The following is a 21385-nucleotide window of genomic DNA, read 5'->3' on the forward strand; positions in this document are numbered from 1 at the left end:
TAGATGTGGCACATAGGGCATGGTTTAATGGTGGACTTGGCAGTGCAAGTCTTTTTCAATGTAAAAATTATATGATTGTGTGAAAGACCAGGCAGTGGTGTGATGCAGTTTTCAAACATACTTAACTAGACCCAGTTCTTTACTACTGTACAAAACCATCAACCACTGGATTTGGAAGGTGCACAGCTGCCTTGTACCTACTCTTTGCCTGCCCTGGGGCAACTGCCAGTGGCAAGAACACAGAACCACAGGAAAGCAGCTGTGTTTGCTGTGTGTGGTGTACTGGTATCTAATGTCCAAAACTTTCCAGCAGAAGAGCGACCTATGTAACTCAGACCTGCTCTCAGACTACTTTTCACTGTGTTTTCTGAGTACCTGAAAAAGACATGGACGAGTGGGACAACAGTGATGGTCAGTTGAAAAATCTGAAGGGAGATATCTTCTGTCATATGGATACCAATTACCAGCTTGATATTCACACTGAGTGCAGGTTTGCAACCAGAATATGAAAGCTGCCAAATCCCAGCCAGCTCAAATCCCTCTCAACTCGGTTTGACATGGACTTATCCATTGACAGCACAAAACCTTTGAGGTGTACAGGCCCAAAAGAGAGCTCCTGTCCCTCCTTTATACATGCCACAGACAGCTCTGCATGCAGAGTTCCCCAAGGCCTCAGTGGTGACAGGTGAAATGCACTTACCCTTGCCTTTTCTACCCAGTCAGTACAATCCAGAAGCAAGTAGAGGATGAATCAAGGAAAGTTTTTTTTGATAACTCTGTGAAAATAAAATCAATTTACAGGCTATTCAGAAACTTTTCATCTAGATTCCTTTCCTAAAGAAACAGGCAGGTGAATAATTCTGTGTATGAACAAAGAAAAATATTCTTGTTGATGTTACAGATATAAGACTATAAAGTATTTCATATGCTCTAATGAGGGAAGCGGTGATAAGCCCTTATCTGTCAGACTAAAGGTTTGTTCCTTTTTTCCTGCTGAGATGGTTAACTTCTTGCAGCCCTTCTTATTTACATTTTAAATAATGAAACACCCACGAGTACCAGGCACTTTTCTACTGCTGCTCTGTGCAAAAAGAATATTAATAACATTATTAATAAAGCTGGGAAGACTGCAATAAATGTCTCGGTGCTTAAAACAAAGGAGCATCTTGAAGAACTCAGCAGATTTTCTGTTTCATGCAGGTTTGATAGCACAAGCACAATTAAAATGTTCTCTGTTAGTAGATTAGAAATGCTAATACATGTAACAGAAACTGCCCAAAGTGTAGGCACATTTGTTCAAAGAGATTGCATTCCCAGTCGGTTACCAAACACTTGCCTGGTCCTCAAATCCTTTCTCAGTTAAGCTGCTACAAATCAAGATGGAGTAAATCCCAGTATGGTCTTCACCAGTGCAAACCTTACGGGACTAGAAAATATAGGATCTATGCAGAATATGGGTGCCTGGTGCCAGAAGCTTCACTCCTGAGACTGTGGTTTGATTTGTCCTCTCACCAACTTCAGGTCATGTTGATCCCACAGTATCTGTGAAAACGTGCTCACATGATCCAGTTATAATTGATGACAGGCATAATACATATGCTGCATATGCATTGCAGGGCTGAGGACTTGTGGAAACAACTGGAAAAGTGCTAATGTATTCTGACAGCTTCATTTAGGGTGAGGGAATTGTCACAGTGTTTTAAATACTGTATGTTGCCATCAGGAAAATAACTAAAAGGACATATTAAATTCATGCTTCACAGTCTACACATAGTATTTTTTATCTTTCCACAATGCTAGAGGACTTATTACCTTAGGACATCAAAATTAATTTACTTCACTTTATCTGTGCTCTCTATTTTGCCTGGTCCGAAACAAACAAACAAACAAATTTTAAAGCCTGAATGGTAGCAGGGAATGGTTCACAAAGTGTTTCAGATTTTAGGTCCAATAGTATACTTCCTCTGAACAGTTGTGTACTGTGGGAGGGGGGCAAGGCTTCATCCAGGGTAAGGATAGCTATCCTCATTATCAACTGTTTTGTAAGAAATTCAATAAAAGAGGTGGGAAAACAGAAAAATGATAATAGTGGGTGCAGTCTGGTAGTATAATATCAAAGGAAATAGAGGTGAAGGAAAGAAAAAAGGGACTGATGTGACTTTCCTGCCTGAAGGAGGAAATCTTTTTTGTAGGACAGACATGCGTCTTTCTGACTCACCCTGATACCTACAAATTGTCTTCCAAATTGTTGTCTTTTCTTATTCACTGCTCTTCTCTCTTTTTATCCTACTCCTTGTTACCAGGGCTTCTAAAATGTAGCCGCTAAGATTTGTTACTCAAATATGAGACTGAATTAGATACCACTAAGCCTGAATGCTTGAAAATCACTGGAGTCTTATTTATATTGTGTTATCTTCTCAGTAACAGCTTTTAACACGTGTGGTGCAGAGTGTATCACAGTTTTAAATAAATTACTGCAACTATAAATTTAAAAAGTTCTCTGTTTAGGCAGACTTGTGTCATACATATATACACATAGAGTACGCAGTAGGAACATGACGAAAAGGGAGATGATGTGACCCATAATCTATTATTGCACCCTCTGCACTCTCTTGCAGCTGCTCTGCAGATTCTAACTTCAAAGACAGATTCAGTCTTTTCTACCTCTGAACCACAGTACAGCTGTTCTACAAACCCCTTGTGTTTTCAAGTCCTGGGGCTGAGAGAGCAGAGGAGAAAGATCAAGACTCAGTGTGCTGGTTTTGGCTGGGGTAGAGTCAATTTTCGTCACAATAATTAGTATGGGGCTGTGTTTTGGATTTGTGCTGAACACAGTGTTGATGCTTTAGTTAGTGCTAACACAGAGTCAAAGCCTTTTCTGCCCCTCACCCCACCAGCAAGGAAGTTGGGGTTTCACAAGGAGATGGAAGGGGACACAGCTGGGATGGCTGACCCCAACTGACCCAAGGGATTTTCCATACCATATGACGTCACTTTCAGCATATAAAGCTGGGGGGAAAAGAAGGAAGAAGAGGATACTCGCAGTGATGGTATTTGTCTTCCCAAGTCACCATTAAGTGTGAGGAAGCCCTGCTTTCCCAGGGATGGCTGAACACCTATCACAGAATACTCTGAATTGGAAGGAACCCACAAGGATCATCAAGTCCAGCTCTTAAGTGAATGGTCCATACAGGGATCAAAGCCACAACCTTGGTGTTATGAGCTCTAACCAGCTGAGCTAATCTCAGGCATAAAAAGTGCCTTAGCAGAGGGTGGTTTCATTCCATTGACCTCTGCATTATGGGCCCTGCATGCTCCCGCTGTGCCACTCTGCTCCACCTGCCTGCCCATGGGAAATGGTGAATGAATTCCTTGTCTTACTTTGCTGGTGTGTGTGGTTTTTGCTTTCCCTATTAAACTGTCCTTATATCAACCCATGAGTTTTATAATTTTCATCCTTCTGATTCTCTCTCCCACCTCACTAGGAAGGAGTGAGTGGCTGCATGGGGCTTAGTTGCTGACTGGGGTTAAACCATGACACAGAAAAGCAGATAAAGATTCAGAAACACACAGGAGAGAATACACTGCTAACCCCTCTCATCCCTCCTCTCTGCAGAGCAGTCTGTGAGTTGCATCTATTTGTGGAATTTCTGCTTAGATTGTCACAGACATTCACAATACTGCCTGGTAGAATCCATCTAGGACTGTGTACTCCTTCAATACTGTCTAAAAATAGTAGTAAGGACTTATCATTTTGCAGTGTTTGTCAAGGGCTAAAATCCTCTGAAGGTACATATGGTGAAAGAGCTTGAGCTCTGTAAGTCATGGAATCCAGTTGTTGTTGCAGACTCTACTGTGTGCTGACCATACTGCTAAGCTTTGCTGGAGGTCAGTCCTAATACAGTACTTACCTGGTCATTTCATGCTAATATCTAAGAAAGATGGTTGATAATGCACTGAAGAATAGCAATCTGAGGGTGGGTGTTCAAAAGTAAGCCCCATCTCAGCTTAGTGCCTCAGCCATTAAGTTAAAATCAGTGTCTTTAGTTTTTCTTGGAGGCTTCTGCAGCAGAACAGACAGAGGATATCCCAGAGCCAGGTAAGGAAGCTACTGTCTGAGGATATGGCATCAAATATCCCAGTACTGAATAAAGCCTAAAACTCAACTTTGTCTTTTCATGGACAGATGCCTAGTCCCCGTTCTAGTGACTGTGCCCTAACAAGAGTTATTCCTATGAAACTGAACAGATTTAGCAGTAGAGAATAAGAAACACCAGCAAACACAGGGGATGGAGCAATTTGAGAGTCTCTTAAGATTCAGGAGACTGCAATACAAGCTCTCATACCAAACCAAGCATAGTGATTCCAAAGCCACCTAATAGTCCAAACAATTGCTTCTCTGACATTCAGCCTCAGAAAATTTCTTCCCACATAGCTTCATTACAAATCCAGAGCCAAAAATCAGCAACTGGAGTATCCTGATTCATCTGGCCTTGGAGCACGAGAGGTTATTTGCTCCAGAGAGCAAGGTCTAGGTGACACTGTCTGTGTACTCTTCTCAGTTCCCCATGAGACAGTTCAAATGAATGAATAAATATTTGTGGGAGATTAAAGGCTTTGGATCAGATAGTTAATAAATCCCACAAGGAGAAAAGTAGCACTTTCAATGACCATCAGATTTCCCAGTCAACTCAAAATGACAAGAAATGGTAGTCATAAAAATAAAGGTATGTTACCAGCTTCTAAACAAGGGTTGTGTCCCAAGCACTCACTGACTGTACCGCAGAGGCCAGTCTGTGTGCAGCACTTTCTGAAATAACTTCATGGACAACATATGAGCATCTCCTGGGAAAAGATAAAAAAATTCTAAAGAGAAACATACTGAGGTAGGATGAGTATTACTGACATCAGCCCAGGGCCATTCAGGAGAATGATAGTGTATACAAGTGATTTTACACTACAATAAAAAATGCCGTACACAGAAGAATGATATTGCTAAAAACAGTATCAAGATCTGAAGCTTTCACAAGTCAATGTAACAAAAAACACTTCTGTGGCATGAAGTTTCAAGTGGGAGCTGGGAAGAAGTGTTCCCGTAATCAGATAACTGAAAGTCTGAAAGATAAGTTACATATGCCTGAGTGACTTACCTTTGTAGTCAAGGTTGTCAATCAGGCTTGGTTAAAACACATGTAAAGACTGTAAACTGCTTCCAGAAATGCCTGAGAGTCCACTGCATATTTTAACAGCTCAGCTGATTTAATGACAAAAGAAATACCTTTGTCCTCTAAACCTCTGCAAATAACGCAACTCAATGAAATATTAAAGGTGTACAAATCATCTGCAAATATTACATGTCCAAACTGCTACGATGTTCAACATATTGCATCTCTAAGTGACAGGATCATCATGGCTAGGCTTCGCGAACGAAGATTTGGGAAGGCTCTATCCACATTTGTTACAGGCACGTTGGTGACTTATGAGGCCACTACGAGATAGACATATCCGATTGCAAAGTGACAGGATATATATATAGAAAAACACTGAGTTAAATGAAGACCCTGAGAGTACTCTGAATGTCATGGCTAGGCTTTGTGAACGAAGATTTGGGAAGGGTTCTACCGACGCTTGTTGCAAGCGCGTTGGTGGCTAAAAAGGTCGATACGAGATAGACACGTCCGGTTGCAAAAGGCACAGCAGAAAGACTCCCCAGGTGGCATACTCTGCAAGGCATGATTCTTTCTGCGCTGTCTTTTCTCCTCAAGAGTGAACTCTGAATGTATAGAAGTAGAATAAGCTGTTTTAGGAACTGTTACTCGCTGTTCAATGTAAACATTGGATTGGTGAATACTTGTTACAAAAGCTGTAGACTTCATCACCCTGAGCACAAAGATTCACAGCCATAGAGGAAATGTTAAAATCAATAACACAGAGAAATATCTCCAAAGTGCAAGAAAGTCTCTTGGATTCTTATAGATGACCTAATGACTTCATGTGAAGCACAGTAAGGCATTTTCCCAGGGAAGTGGTCACAGCACCAAGCCTGAGTTCAAAAAGCATTTGGACAATGCTCTCCAGCACACGGTCTGACTCCTGGAGATGTCCTGTGCAGGGCCAAGAGCTGAATTCAATGATCCTTTGATGGTGCCTTCCAACTCAGAATATACTGTTGTTCTGTAGAATTTCTTTCTACCCACCTCACTGAAGAATAAACTTTTGCATGACTAGGTTCAGCATTCAGGGACACAAATATTTTTTTTAGAAGCATATATGTAAATATGTTGACATGGTAACTTAGTAAAATATATATGGGAGTGTGTCTATGCACAGGAACAAAGGTTGGAAGAGGAGATACTCTTTCTTTTCAGTATCATGAAAATATGAGCCTGACTGGATACAGAAGCACAAAAGCTTCTGGGCAGTTAAATGTCTTTTACTGCGCCATCATGACCAAACTACAAAGCTCTGAAAGCATAAATAGCTTTGCTAAGTTGTGGTAATTGAAGATGTTCACAATGCTTCTCCAAGCACTCAAAAAAGCAACAATAGGTGCCAGAGAAAGTCCATTAAGTCACACAAGAACATGTAGGTATTCAGAGTTAATAATCTACCTTATCAAAGAAGAAAATATGTCAGACCTAATGTGATGTGACAGAGAAAGAACTTTGCAATACCAGTAAGTCTTTAAGAAAAGATATATACATTATAAAATCAGATGCCTTGTTATGATCATCTAATCTGACTTCTTGTGTACCAAATACCATCAAACCCGATCCAGTCATCAAGTCCACAACTTCCCAACAAACAGTGTAGCTTTCTGAGAGACTTCAGGCTAAATTTAAAAGCATCAGGAACAAAATTCCTGATAATTACTGTTATTTATACTTGTTTTCCTGTTTCCGATTAGCTATGGTGTCCTACTATGTCTTTTTTTTTAAATAGATCAAAGAAAATTTTGCTTCTGAGTTCTCTTCTTTGTGTAAGTATTCTTGACCTTGACAAAGACAAAATCAAATTTATCTAATCTCTTCTTGAGAGCAGGTTTTCTAGGACCAATGCTGTTCCTACAGCTCTTTCCTAATTCTATCCGAGATCTCCACTTCTCTTTGAAGTGTTTCAGTGTTTTGTGGGTTTCGTTAATACCAGAATAGTAGGAATAATACCTTCTTATGTCTCTACAAAACATTTCCCTGCTTAGTAATCAAAAGACCATGAGCATTTTTAACAACTGCAGCATCCTGAGAATTCATTGTGAGAAGATAAAGCAGCATTTTTACAGAAAGTTTTCCAGGAAGACAAAACGGCAAGACAAAAGTAGGAGGAACTGGCAGTGTGTTGGTTTTTTGATATAGTGAGCTAATTTCCTCTTTTCCTCCATTTCTTAGCCTTCCTTTTCAAACCCAATAATCTCTCTTTTAGCATTTGGGAAAGTGTCCTAAGTGGATACAATTTGGAAAATGATAGGAGTTTTTCTAAAGTAAGGTTGTAACTCAGTGTCATGATCAAGATGGGTTTGTGTTCCTCCCTGTTGCTCACATAGCTTCTGCCTCTGCATTACTTGGAACATTCCCTTTTCCACACTTTCATGCAACTGCATCACATTTAATGCTTCCACTAGCAGTTTGCTTTCCCTTCTACTGGTGTATAATTTCATCCAAAGAAATAGTATGTTTTTCTGAAATATCTCACACATCAAGATATTTTTTAATGATACTAGCAACTTCCTGAGACACATTTTCTCTTTTCCACTTTTCTATTCTTATTCTTTTCTGCAATTGCTAGTATCTGTTTTAATGTGTTGTTTCTTTTCCTCAGTGTTACCCTTTCTTTACTTTAGCTGTTCTTTACTTTTTCTTTAAACATTTATGTTTTCAAATTAACTTTGATCTCTTTGTGTAGATTGGCCTGGATAATACTGCTTTTTATCTCTGTTGTATGTCTGCACCTTTTTCTCCATTAATCTTCCAAACCTATAAATTATTGCGGAACATATTTCTATTTTCACCTCACTGTTTCCGCTACAGAGAATTCACACTGACTTTCAACTTACTATTTTAAATTGTCCAAGACTTTTATCATTCTCAGCTTCTTGAGAAAGGCTGTTAATGTTTTAGGGCTACATTTTGAACTCACAGAAACACCTGTAACTCCAAGTATTTTCAGTGGGAATCTGTAGGCATCTTTCACAGATGAGTTTGATCTTCATAGAATCATAGAATCATAGAATCGATTGGGTTGGAAAAGACCTCCGAGATCATCGAGTCCAACCCTTGGTCCAAATCCAGTCCATTTACTAGATCATGGCACTCAGTGCCACGTCCAATCTGCGTTTAAAAATCTCCAGGGATGGTGAATCCACCACCTCTCTGGGCAGCCCATTCCAATGCCTGATTACTCTCTCTGTAAAGAATTTTCTCCTGATATCCAACTTAAATTTCCCCTGGCGGAGCTTAAGCCCGTGCCCCCTTGTCCTATTGCTGAGTGCCTGAGAGAAGAGACCAACCCCCACCTGGCTAGAACTTCCCTTCAGGTAGTTATAGACGGTGATGAGGTCACCTCTGAGCCTCCTCTTCTCCAGGCTAAACAACCCCAGCTCCCTCAGCCTCTCCCCATAGGACTTATGCTCCAGTCCCTTCACCAGCCTTGTTGCTCTTCTCTGGACCCGCTCCAGCACCTCAATATCCTTTCTGAACTGAGGGGCCCAGAACTGAACACAATACTCAAGGTGTGGCCTCACCAACGCAGAGTACAGGGGAAGGATCACTTCCCTGCTCCTGCTGGCCACGCTATTTTTGATACAGGACAAGATCCCATTGGCCTTCTTGGCCACCTGGGCACACTGTTGGCTCATGTTGAGCTTCCTGTCAATTAGTACCCCCAGGTCCCTTTCTGCCTGGCTGCTTTCCAGCCACTCTGTGCCCAGCCTGTAGCGCTGCAGGGGGTTGTTGTGGCCAAAGTGCAGGACCCGGCACTTGGCTTTATTGAACTTCATCCCATTGGAATCAGCCCATCTCTCAAGTCTATCCAGATCCCTCTGCAGAGCCCTCCTGCCTTCCAGCAGGTCGACACTCCCTCCCAGTTTGGTGTCATCAGCAAATTTGCTGATGATGGACTCAATCCCCTCATCTAAATCATCAATAAAGATATTAAACAGGACTGGACCCAACACAGACCCCTGGGGAACACCACTGGTGACCGGCTGCCAGCTGGATGCAGCTCCATTCACCAGCACTCTCTGGGCCCGACCCTCCAGCCAGCTCCTAATCCAGGAGAGGGTACACTTGTCCAAGCCATGGGCTACCAGCTTTTCCAGGAGTATATTATGGGAGACAGTGTCAAAGGCCTTGCTGAAGTCTAGATAGACCACATCCACAGCCTTCCCCTCATCCACCAGGTGGGTCACCTGATCGTAAAAAGAGATCAGGTTGGTCAGACAGGACCTGCCCCTCCTAAACCCGTGCTGGCTGGGTCTAATCCCTTGTCCATCCTGAAGGTGCTGTGTGATTGCACTCAGGATGATCTGCTCCATAACCCTGCCAGGCACCGAGGTCAGGCTGACAGGCCTGTAGTTGCCAGGGTCCTGCTTGCAGCCTTTTTTGTGGATTGGGGTGACATTCGCCAACCTCCAATCATCTGGGACCTTCCCAGAGAGCCAGGACTGCTGGAAGATGATGGAGAGCGGTTTGGCAAGCTCTTCTGCCAGCTCCCTCATCACCCTGGGATGGATCCCGTCTGGTCCCATAGACTTGTTAGGATCCAGCTGGCTCAGTAAGTTGCTAACTACATCCTCCTGGAATACAGGAGGGCTATTCAGCTCTCTGTCTCTGTCTATCTGCTCTAGAGGCCAGTTGTTCTGAGGGCCACCTGTCTTACTGCTAAAAACTGAGGCAAAGTAGGTGTTAAGTACCTCAGCCTTCTCCTTATCTTTGTTAACTATATTTCCCTCCAAGTCCAACAGAGAATTGAGATCTTAGTCCACAAACTAAGTCAAAATATGTTCCAGTGCACGGAATATGTTCTCTCCTCTGTCATATCTATCTCTCTATATATACTCAATATATAGAAAGTATATATAGAGTATATATATCTCTATATATAGAGTATATATAATGCCTCTATATATATATACTCAATTATGTCGTGTCTCAGTTTTGGTACATGGGGAACCACATCTTCTTGCAAGCTAGGCCTATGAAACAGTAGAAGAACCATCCCATTAAAACATAAAAATTAAGGCAAAATCTCTTTTATACTGTCTAGGAATACAACTAAAATGTAAATAAAAAAGACATCTATACAGAATAATGTTTCTGTCACTTGGCATTTTAAAGGTGTGGATGAATGTTGGGTTAGTGAGAACATTAAAAAAGTTGAAATCTTCAGCCTGGGCTCCACTGTGAGGCAGAACTGCTCACAACCTTGAGCATTTCTGATACATGAAAACATCCTTCTCGTCCACAAAGCCCTCCAGTGATCTAAGGTGGGAGAAATATCTTTTGGGTATGCATAGAGCATTCTATGTTACAGTGTCAGAGGGCAGCGCCTCCTCCATTTATTGAGCATTGACCTGTGCATGACTTCAAACTCCTGCCAGATAAATTTGATTGCCCTCAACTGCGTGTTACGTTCTTCAGAGAAACAGGATGTCAAGTGGCACTTCCTAGAAGAAGGGGAGATGGTTCTTTTTCTGAGGAGCATTGCATGTGTTCAGATGGAGAACAGGTGGAGAAGTTAGTCATCAGCCCTTCAAGGCAGTGGTAAGAGTCCTCATCAGGACCAGAAGGGACAGAGCAGAGTTTGCTGCAATGTCAAAGGTTTCTGACTTAGCTGAATGTAAGTGTGAATGCAAAGACTTGCATCAGGCAAAGGAGATTGTTTATAAGACATTTGTATTGCTAGTCATTTTGCGACTGTGCTACTTAAAAAGTGACTTAAGCTGGCATTTTTAATACAACTAAGCTTTGGAGACTTAAAGGCTTTTGTTTGGGAACTCACTAGAAGGAAATATCTAAGTGGATACTCTTCAAATTTCTGACCAGTTCAATGCCTCTGTTGGAAAGTCGTTCACTTCATTACTCTGCATGTTTTATTAGTGTCTGACAGCATGTGAAGGAGGACCTCCAGGCTCAGCAAGCTGGAAAAGCCAAGTTAGAGAGAATTTAGGGTCCTAATTCCCTGTGCATCAAGACACAATTAATGTAGCATGCAGGTTTGCAGGTCACTGACTGCATGGGTATAGGCACATGGCCCATATTCATTTTGCCTCACTGACCTGAGGTCTCAGTCTCTCCTGATCTCTGTAAGAAGTGTTTCTGCTATGAGAGGGATGGCCTCTAATGCCTGAGAATAGGGTCTATCTCTATTAATTTCTCCATTTGATGACTTCTCCGGGGAAAAAAGAGATTCACCAAAAACATTCAATTTGGGATCTGCATGGCTCAAGAACTCTCCAGACAGCAACAGAACTATTTTTCACAATTATCCAGTTTCAGACATGGTCTTAGTGTTAAATTATTTTTTCCTTGAAGAGAAAAACATTGCTTTATGCTAATTGTGACCATAAAATAAAAAGGGAAGGCACAACAATGCAAGAATGAATTCACAGGCAAACATACTTTGAAAATAAAAGCGTTAAATTACACTTTATTGCATAAGCTAACTATGTACACTGCAATTTTTATAACAATGATGTATTGAATTAATACAAATTTTCACAGGCTTGAATGAATTCTGTACTGAATCAGGGAGGCGCTTTTTACTATTTTCTAAAAGTAACTGAACTGCTGGTTTCTTCATGAAGAAGGCAATTAATATTCCTCTGATTGTTTCACACAATTAAGGAATATGCCATATATAAATAAATTCTTTTAATTGTCATGAGGATAATTTTACTCTATGTTATCTCTATATTCTGAAACAGCTTGAATACAGATGGTTCTGGATAATAACCACATGTAAAGAAAAACCTCTAAGTTTTTACTAGCAATCATCACTTAATCTCCAAATCCATTTACTTTTGGGGGGTGATACAAATACTGTTTATTAAATGCCGTGGTTCAAGAGTATTTGTCTTCGAAGTGGACTTCAGAGCTCAGGATATCCATTTCTCTCAATGACAGAGTGAACATTCTTAGAACAGACTCAATCTTCATGGTGTCAGATAAAAGTTAGTTAGATTCAATTATGATTTGGGATTAAGGAGAGACTGAAATGAATGTTAACCATGAAGAAATCACTTAAATTGTGATTATGCTTGCTTTGTTGATATCTTTAATAAATCAGATAGGATATTTACATTTTTCTATTCAGAATGGAAACTACTGAATATTTAAGAGATCTGTGTTTGTATTTTCCTAAAAATGCTATAGTAGATAAACAAAGCATAATCACACTTTCCCTGTGCCAAACCTGACCACCTGAAGTGATATTGTACAGGGAAAATAATAGTGTATTGGCTTTACTCCTGGTTCTATAGTAACATTTCCTAAAATTAAAATTGATAGCATTTAAATTTAAGAACAAAAGACAGATTAATCATAGTTTGAATAGAACATGAGCTCCTTTGAAATTCTTAATACAGTTGCTCAGCCTTTGTAAATCAGTCCTTAATTTTTGAAATGTTTATTACTCCCTCCAATGTAGACACAGGCTCAAAAGAGTTGTTTTAATAACAACAGTAGTAATTTCAACACAGTCCTCTTATTTTTCTCGATGCCTTCTTTTGAACTCAAACCAGAAACACAATAGATTTAAGTAATGATTAACTTTTTTTTGCCTTCTTTGGATAACATTTCTATTAATATAGGATGAAATAATCCTCAAAAATAAAATTTTGGTATTTAGTTTATAAGAAAACCATTTGGTTTGCTTCCATGATTTTCTTCATGCAGACTTTGAAATCTTTAAAGGAACAAATATCCATCCATGGTCAGTTGGTAGGGACCACCTTATATTCACATTGTACAGACCATCACACTGGCATAGACCTTCCATGTCCATGATGTGCATAAGGTGGCACATGCAGTTGCATAGAATTTGTTAGCCCAGAACACTTAGCTCCTCATAACAAGAAGGGCCTCCTGACACAAGCCACAGTTTCTCATCTATTTAACACATGGCATCTTCCTGCTCATACAGCCCATGTGAGATGACCACCCTCCCGTGCAGGTCTATGGACAATATTTATCTTATACCTCTGGAGCATATTGCCTGCTGTCATTTTGCAGTATCTGAAAGCCTTGGCACAATGTGGCTCATCCTTCAGAAAAGGGTTCAAATAAATGGGAAAGGCCTTGTCCGCATACAACAAAACTCCAGGGTGTTGACTCTTGCATTGGCAACAACTAGGTATGCCCACACAATGTGAGAAATTAAAAGCTAGTAGCACTTCCAGAAAATGCTTTTCCCACATGAGCAGTTCCCACATGAGGCAATGCACCATGACACACAACTGGGAGGGAAGCATTGGATTCAAGACTGTCAGGAGAGCAGTACAGCATCACCGAGTCTCACTCAGGATTCAGAGGCTGCAGTAAGGATGCATCCCACTCTCAGTCACCAGGGAGGTGACCTGGGACAGAAGGGCTGTCACTGAGCAGAGCATGGCAGTCCTAGCTCTATGTCCCTTGCATGCGGGTGGTGAGGTGTAGTGGAATTGGGATGTGGTGGCTCCAAGCTTGTCTCAACCTCTCCGTTCTGTGCTCCTGCAGTGCTTATCTCCTGTTCATTAAAGGCTGTTCCCTTGGCTCCCTTTCATGGCCTACTGAGGTATTATTGCTGGAGGACTTTCTCAGATAGGAGGACTGAGACAGGATGCACCTTATCGAAGGAGTTACTCTCTGTGTCACAACCACATTTTCCTGCCAGCAGAACTACTTTCATTTTTCAACAAGAAACCGAGTTCAAACTAACAAGTCTGTGGTGTGGACATCCAGGACCAGAGCCCTGCAGAGAAACAGAAAGAAAAACAAGATAACAGTGAGGATGAGCCAGCCTCATTTCAAAATGCTACAGAAAGAGAAAATCAGACAGACTGGCATTTACATGACCTTTAAGCCAAGTATTTGTGTGTGGCGAGATCTGTCTCCTAAGACCAAAAAGGCATTGACTTCTCTGTGCCCTCACTAGCTCTCTGGCTTTTCCTGGAGAAATGACCAGCTATCAATGAGCATATCTGTGCAGTTATATTTTAGATTCGCACCTTAATTTTGTTTACCTTCTATTCTGTTTTTATTCCCCCTGCCTTTTGTCATCCTCACATTTTCAGAATCAAAAATAGGAGACAGAAAACAGAGTTAAACACTTAACTGCACACACAGGATTAGGGCCACAAAACAAAACACAAATTTAAGAGCTGAATAAAATCCCATAAGAGGTCATATGATAATTTTTCTAGTGTGATTGTTCTTATTAAATGGGCAATGATTAATCTGTGTGGATTTTTTATTGGAAGAGTTTTCCCTATAGTTCTCAAGAATTAAATGTCAAAATGGTTGTGCAGGGAAGGAACCCGCCATTAGGTGTTGCCAAATAGGAATGTTTCATTGGCTGCTTCAAAGTCAGTTACTGTCAAATATTTTGAGGAAGTGACCTATGCATGCAAAACAGAAATCAAGAGGTTGAATGGCCCTACAGCCTTTTTTGCACTGAGGATGCTTGTTTAAAGCAAGTTCCGGTCAAGAATAATTGAATTCAGTTCAAATTAGATTGTTGCTCCTCAGCTCTGTGAAATGAGGTAGATGATCACAGTCCACTTCCCATTAGCCTGTCTGCTTCGCTAAAACCACCTGCACAATTGAAACTAATTGGTGCCTCAATAGCAGTATCAACAGAGAGGATGCAATTAAATAGTAATGCATCATGAACTATAACCTCCCCTTAAAGACACGATACCTTTAGACACTTTTAGTGAGCAAGCTTGTCTGGCTGGCACTTGGAGTGGGGCTGAATTTACACCAGTGGGCTGCCAGTCAAGATCCAGTCACAAGAAGAAATTTAAGCCTATGCACAAATGAACATTAATAAGGATACATTTATTCAGCTAGAATATAGGCAGGCCTGGAGCAGTGGAAAGCACACAATACTCTATTTGAGTTGAAGGGATATGAGCCCTAGAGCTACCAAGAGGCCATCAGACACAAATATCATGAGGGACTCCAAAACTCTTTTTCCTCCAGGGACTCATCCAAAGTCAGTGCAGCAACAAAAAGCAAATGACATTGACTCATACAGCAGCATATTTAGAGCAGACTGTACAGTGCTGCTGCTGGTAAGGGCAGCCTCTGACCAACCACTGGGCTGCTTTCACCTGTCAGTGCGAGCCAGACCAGAGAAGTCTGGTGCACTTCTGGCAGAAAGAGTTCCTCTTCTAACTCTATTGTCATTACTGAAAAGAATTTATCCTAAAAACAAATTTCAGAATTCTTGCTGCTGCCCTCTGATTCCCTTTTCTCTCAAGATACCTCCACTATCTCCTAATCTTACCACTGCCAGATCAGCTGGTGGTGTAAGTGCTGTCAGTGTCCAGGATACACAAGCTTTCTGTAACCAAGAATAGCATTTTCCATTTGACTGGCTTCTTCAGGCAATTCTCTCATACAACCCAGCATGAAACTTGTGGTATGTAGAGCTTCGCGAGGTGTCCTTGTTTTAACTGGGAATAAAGTAAATTTTCTACTTAGTAGCTGGTACAGTGCTCTGTTTTGGATTTAGTGCGAGCTTAATGTTGATAATACATCAATATTTTAGTTGTTGCTTAGTAGAGTTTCCTCTAAATCAAGGATTTTGTAGCTTCCCATGTTCTGCCAGTGAGCAGGTCACAAGAAGGTGGGAGGGAGCATAGTCAGGATAGGTGACCTGAACCAGAACATCATGTTCAATATACAAACTAGGGGGAGTTGGCCAGAAGGGGACTGGGACTGGCTGGCCATTGGCCAGAAGGTGGAGAGCAATTGTATTGTTCATCACTTGTTTTTCTGGAGTTTTTTCCCTCTCCATTTCATTACAAGAATTATTATTCTTATTGTTTTAAATGAAATTATTGTTGTTGTTGTTATTATTGCAATTATTATTACATTTTACTATATTTCCATTATTAAAGTGTTCCTATCTCAACTCATGAGTTTTCTCTTTTTCCATCCCTCCAGAGAGGGAGTGAGTGAGCAGCTCTATGGTACTTATATGCTGCCTTGGGTTAAAGCAAGAAAAGAGGGAAGGTGACTGGGGCCTGAGTGAAGTTTGTCCTCTGCTCTCTTTAGTCAAAAATACTCGGCTCTGGCCTGTTGGATTGATCTTGCTCTCTGCTGCACTGCTCCTCAAAAGGCAGTGTGTAAGAAAGGCATGAGAGAGTCATTAAAGCACTGGATTTTGATAAGTTTTAAGACTTATCAAAAAATTATGTTTTTACAGATATATGAGCACCTGTGCTTCTCTGTTACTCTTTTTAACATGGAAGTTTGTACTTCGAATTTCTACAGGGTGCTTTTTTTTAAGGACTATAAAATGATTAACAGGCACCAACAAAGAAAACTTCATACCATAGCTGGAAGAGAAGCAAAATTTTCTGCTTCAGTAGCTATCTTTCCCTCTCTCCAGGCCAGTTTGGACTTCAGATCATCAGTTCCAGAGCCAGGATTGAATGCCAGGCATCCTTCCCTGCACTCTAACAAATATTAAACATTTGCTCTAGCCATATTTGATGCCTCAGAGGGATTGATGCTCTACCACAGCAGAGAGAATCATTTCCTCTATTGTTCAGCCTACAGATATGACAGTTCAAAGCACACTACTTTGTGCTTCTTCAGATTTTCCTGTGTTTGTTCAGTAGAGAATTGCTACTCACTGACAACCTCTGTTCAATAACATAAAATATCTGTGATGCAGCTGGAGTGATATCTGTTGATGTATCGACATGCACAAGCCATGAAATACTTCAAAAGAAATTGTAAAAACTACTTCTGATTCCAAATAATGACTATGCAAGACAGCGTTTGCTCTCAGACCATTGGTTTAAGATTCATCAGACGTGCGGTGCTCTCTAGGATGCACATGAAGGCTGGATTTCTCAGAAGTGATTAGAGTGCACACCTGCTCCTGATGTGACTCTTGCAGTCAAATTTTCAGATGACTCATTTAGCAAACTTATGTGCTTTGAAAGTCCAACCCTAGATATGGAAGATAAATTGATTTTAAGCTTCCACTCTTTTTTATAAAAAGTAAAAGTCAAAGGTCAACTGCAAATTGCTTTTCCCTAAAAAGAAAGAAAATTCTTCACTTTTGAAGAGATGGTCCATTAAGCACCTGTGAACTTTCCCTCACATGCACATCCAAATTACAATAGGATAGAGAGATGTTTAAACTCATGAGTTTTCCAAAGTATAATTCTGCTCCTGATTATTGTGCATTTTAAAAATTTTGTGTAGGAGAAAATTACCAAAACCAGAAAAATAAAATCATGAAAAAATTGCCTAGGTTTGCACATGAAAAATCCCCCACATTAATTAAAAGCAAATGTCTAAAAAAATAGGTCTAAAATGCATCCAGTCTACAAATGAATGCTCATGCATCTTTATTTCTTTAATCTTTATTTCTTTAGACCTTAACATGATTTTCTTTTCAGCTGACAGTTTCTTTCATCTACCCTGTCGTAAGTGTAGAGGTTATCCTCTGGTGGTTGTTTTGGTGCTGGCAAAGAACTAAACAATGTTATCAGCAGTGCAAGTATGAGTCAGCTGTGGCGATGCTCCTGCTATTTGGAGTTTTGCATAAGGAAATACCGCTGATTTATTTCTCAAGGGTCATCAAACATAGAGTCTGCAAGCAATAATAACTTTCTCATAGCTCTCCATTCCTGAAGCAGTGCAGAAAAAGAAAGCAACAGTATTACAGATCCATTGTTCATTTCTTTCTTGGATTGCTTTATAGAGTAAAATCTTTTTTCTACCATGTTTACCAAACTATTCTTCCCCAATCAACAGAGTTGTGTCTTCAGTCTAATCAGATCAGAATGGATATAAGTTATGTTATGTTATGTTATATGTTATAAGTTATAAGTTACGATATTTTAATTTTAAAAATAAAAATACTCCTAGACAGGCACATTTATACTAGCAATGTAAAAATTTATTTTTACAAGACTCCTACATTCTTGTTTGCATCTCACAGTAGAAATGAACAAAAAGAAAATTTTATCTACTACTAAGACTTAGAAAACTGTTGAAGGCAAATCCATTCCACTCAAATGTAGTTTTGTTTGGGATCTGGCTAGAAGATCATTCATCACTTTGCAACTATATTTGCAGAACTCGTGAACTTCTTAACCGAAGAACAAAATCTACATTATGCGATCCTGAGCATTCTGATATCCATGTTTAAGAAATATAAACACAGCATTATTCAAATTTATTTCACTTTGACTAAACTCCTTTTTTAAGAAAAATACACTGAAATTTAATTGTTCTTTTAAAGAACTCAAGAGGCACTGTAGCAAAAAAACCCTGATCAACTGTTTCAATTTTAAGAGTACACAGTAAAACCATTAGAAGATAAAGCTATGTGTCTTTATAATGCATAGTAATAAATTAATTAAATTACCCAGAAAAAATAACAACAGCTACTTCATAGATAAATACAGAAACTTGAAAATATAAAGGATAAAGTACTTCAACCTAAAATAAAATAAACAGTAAGAGGCAGTGAAATGTTGTCTTAGCCTCAAAAGCCTTATGTTACTCATTTATTTTGTACTGAGTCCATTTATTTTTCTCTCATGCTCTTCCCTCAATGCACTCAGTGCATACTAAACAGTATAACATGAAATGTATCATGCTGCATTTAAACTTGATGGTGCCTAAGCTTACCTCTGATTTTTAGAGACAAGGGTTATATTCAGTTTGGGAAAATTCTCTCTCTATTCCCTCTCCTCCCATTAGCATCTAAAATGTCATTTGTGAGTTGGCTTTCCCCCCAGTTTATTGACCATTCTCATGGTAAAAGGAAGAAAGCTGAAAGATAATTAGATTTTGAGTCTGGGTGAGTAATTTAAAGAGCTTTACAAGTCTGACTCCAGGATATATTTTATGTCACCCTCAGCTTTGTTCATTCAGTATAAAAGGCTACATGTTACAAAACAGGATGGTTTAACTTCACAGAGCTATGGAAGGGCAAGGGGGTGACATACTCAGAGTTTAATTATGTCAGCCTTAATTTGAGTTCCATCATAATAAGTAAGTGTAACTCAACATGTTTAAAGTAAAAAAACCTGATCCTTCAGTAAGAAAAAGCAATGAATTGCTTAAAAAAGATGCTAGCTAAATGAAACCAATAGTAATAAAACCATTTATACCAGGAAATGTCCACTTCAACAAAAAAACACAAACCAAGGTAAAACAAAACAAAGGGCCTCATCTTGTCAAAACATCATGTGAAAAGGACACATTTCCAGTTTTGTCACAAATAAAGTAACAATTCAGACCAAAAACACCCAAACTTTTTTATAAAATGTTAGTTACCATGAAACCCTGCGAGTTAGTATATCTTCTTTGCACCTGCAACAAATAGAAAACAAAATAGTAGGAAATCAACAATTTTGGCATAGAAAATGGTTACCCAGAAAAGCAGTGTTTTTCTGAGAAACATGGTGTTGTGTGCAAAAAGTTCCTGCTGATCTAAATTTGACCATGGCATGCAGACACCGTATTGTCAGGTAGTGAGTCTGCTTGAGGAAGCTGCAAACTACTAAATCCCCCTCAATCCCTTTTTCCTTTTTTCACATTCCTCAAAGCTTTCATTTTTTTCTATACTTATTAACTGCTATGAGGTCTTCAGTCTTCTCTTAGTAATTCTTCAAAACTTGTAATTCTCTCTACACCCTCCAGACCTTCCATGTCATTCTTATCTTCCCAGTTCTCTCAGGTCTTCCACTAACAAAAAAGCATGATTCATCTCTTTAAAGTTTGGCTATGCAAAAATTCAGCTGTCTAAATCAGTCACCCTTGAGTCACTCTGTAGAAACAGACAGATCCAAAAGATGACATGTCTGCTCTTAAGACAGCCAGCTTATTTTGATGTTAATTAACTTCTAAACAGATAAAATCAGGCAAGATGGATACTACTGACCAGGCCTATATTTTACCAGATGCAGCCCTTCATTCTTTTTGCATGCCGTATTTGAATTCCAATTAAAAATTGGCACTATAAACCCACTATAGGAGAAGTTAGATGCAGAAATATTTACTTCATTTACTTGGAGTACTTTTATGATGCACTTTTATGATGCACTTTTTTTGTATAAATAGCTCAAATTGCCTTGTTTTACTTTGATATTGGATTACATTCATGTCTAATTTGCTGTCCTCTGTCTTCCCTAAGGTCTCTTTTAGCTTTACCCTCTTTCTATCCCATTTAATATATGTTTTCCAGTTTATTTTCTTCATCATGTTTTAATTCTCATTTCTGCCATCTGAAACTCCTTTTACTGTATTGGAGCCCTTAGGCCTTTTTTTCCTTTTCTTTCTTATATCCCTTACAATATAGTTCATGTCCTTGAAAATACATTAAAAGAATTATATATCTTGATCTTCTGTCCACACTAGATTTTCCCCTAATCAAGACATTATATACGTTTGGCAAACTACTCAAATGCTGTTGTTGGAAAGTGAAGCTTTTGATGGAAATGGTGATCAAAACCTCTTTAACTGAAATTCATCACATATATCACAGGCAAGCAGAGTTGGGCAAAACATTTCTGAACAGTTCTAATTCCAATTTATTTTTCAGCAGCAGACTGGTTTATTTGCTGTAATATGCTAAAATTTCTATGGACAGCTGGAATGTGGGTTTAGACAGCCTTTGCACTGTAAAGTTCATTTCTGCAATGGGGAATAGGAGAAGTAATTTTCCTCACCCTGAAGAATGAAGTCTTAAGCCAAAATAGTGAAGAAGGTCAGATTTGAGGAAACGTAGTGGGGGGAAAAGCAGAGTTCATGGTAGCAAAGTCTGTTGGTCAAGACTATACATTGTCTTTGCCTGTCGTGTTAGAGTTCTTTGACAAATCTGAAGAAAAAGAGGTAAGAATTATTTCCTATTGCATTCACAATTCCATGGTGTTTAATGGGAGAACACTATGAAAAACATCAGGAACACTATGAATTGTAATTTCATCATGGTATCACCACACACTTGCAATACATAACACACAGATATGAGAACTGGAAATTATAGTATAACAATTGGCAGTGTTGCTGATTAGCTGCGGACCTCAGGTGAACAGACAGTGGGTAGCATTTAACACACTGCCTACAGTATTTCACAAAAGGGTGAGAACTGACTTTATGAGAAAGGTATTTGTTGGTTTTCTAAATTTGAAGTTCAAAACATTGCTAAAGAC

The 21385-nt window shown here is 39.6% G+C and overlaps 1 long non-coding RNA gene across 1 annotated transcript; it reads right to left on the reverse strand.

The window, feature by feature from the left end:
* Positions 1–12347: 12347 nt before the first annotated feature.
* LOC120322865 lies at positions 12348–21048 on the reverse strand. The gene is made up of 3 exons (XR_005562805.1): positions 20903–21048; positions 19509–19544; positions 12348–13944 (listed from the first exon to the last, which is right to left on the reverse strand). It is a non-coding gene; the product is annotated as an uncharacterized LOC120322865 (long non-coding RNA).
* Positions 21049–21385: the final 337 nt, after the last annotated feature.

Source organism: Pipra filicauda, unplaced genomic scaffold (assembly GCF_003945595.2).
Source record: "Pipra filicauda isolate LSUMZ 115617 unplaced genomic scaffold, ASM394559v2 scaffold162_size1660881_pilon, whole genome shotgun sequence".
NCBI classification, from domain to species: domain Eukaryota; kingdom Metazoa; phylum Chordata; class Aves; order Passeriformes; family Pipridae; genus Pipra; species Pipra filicauda.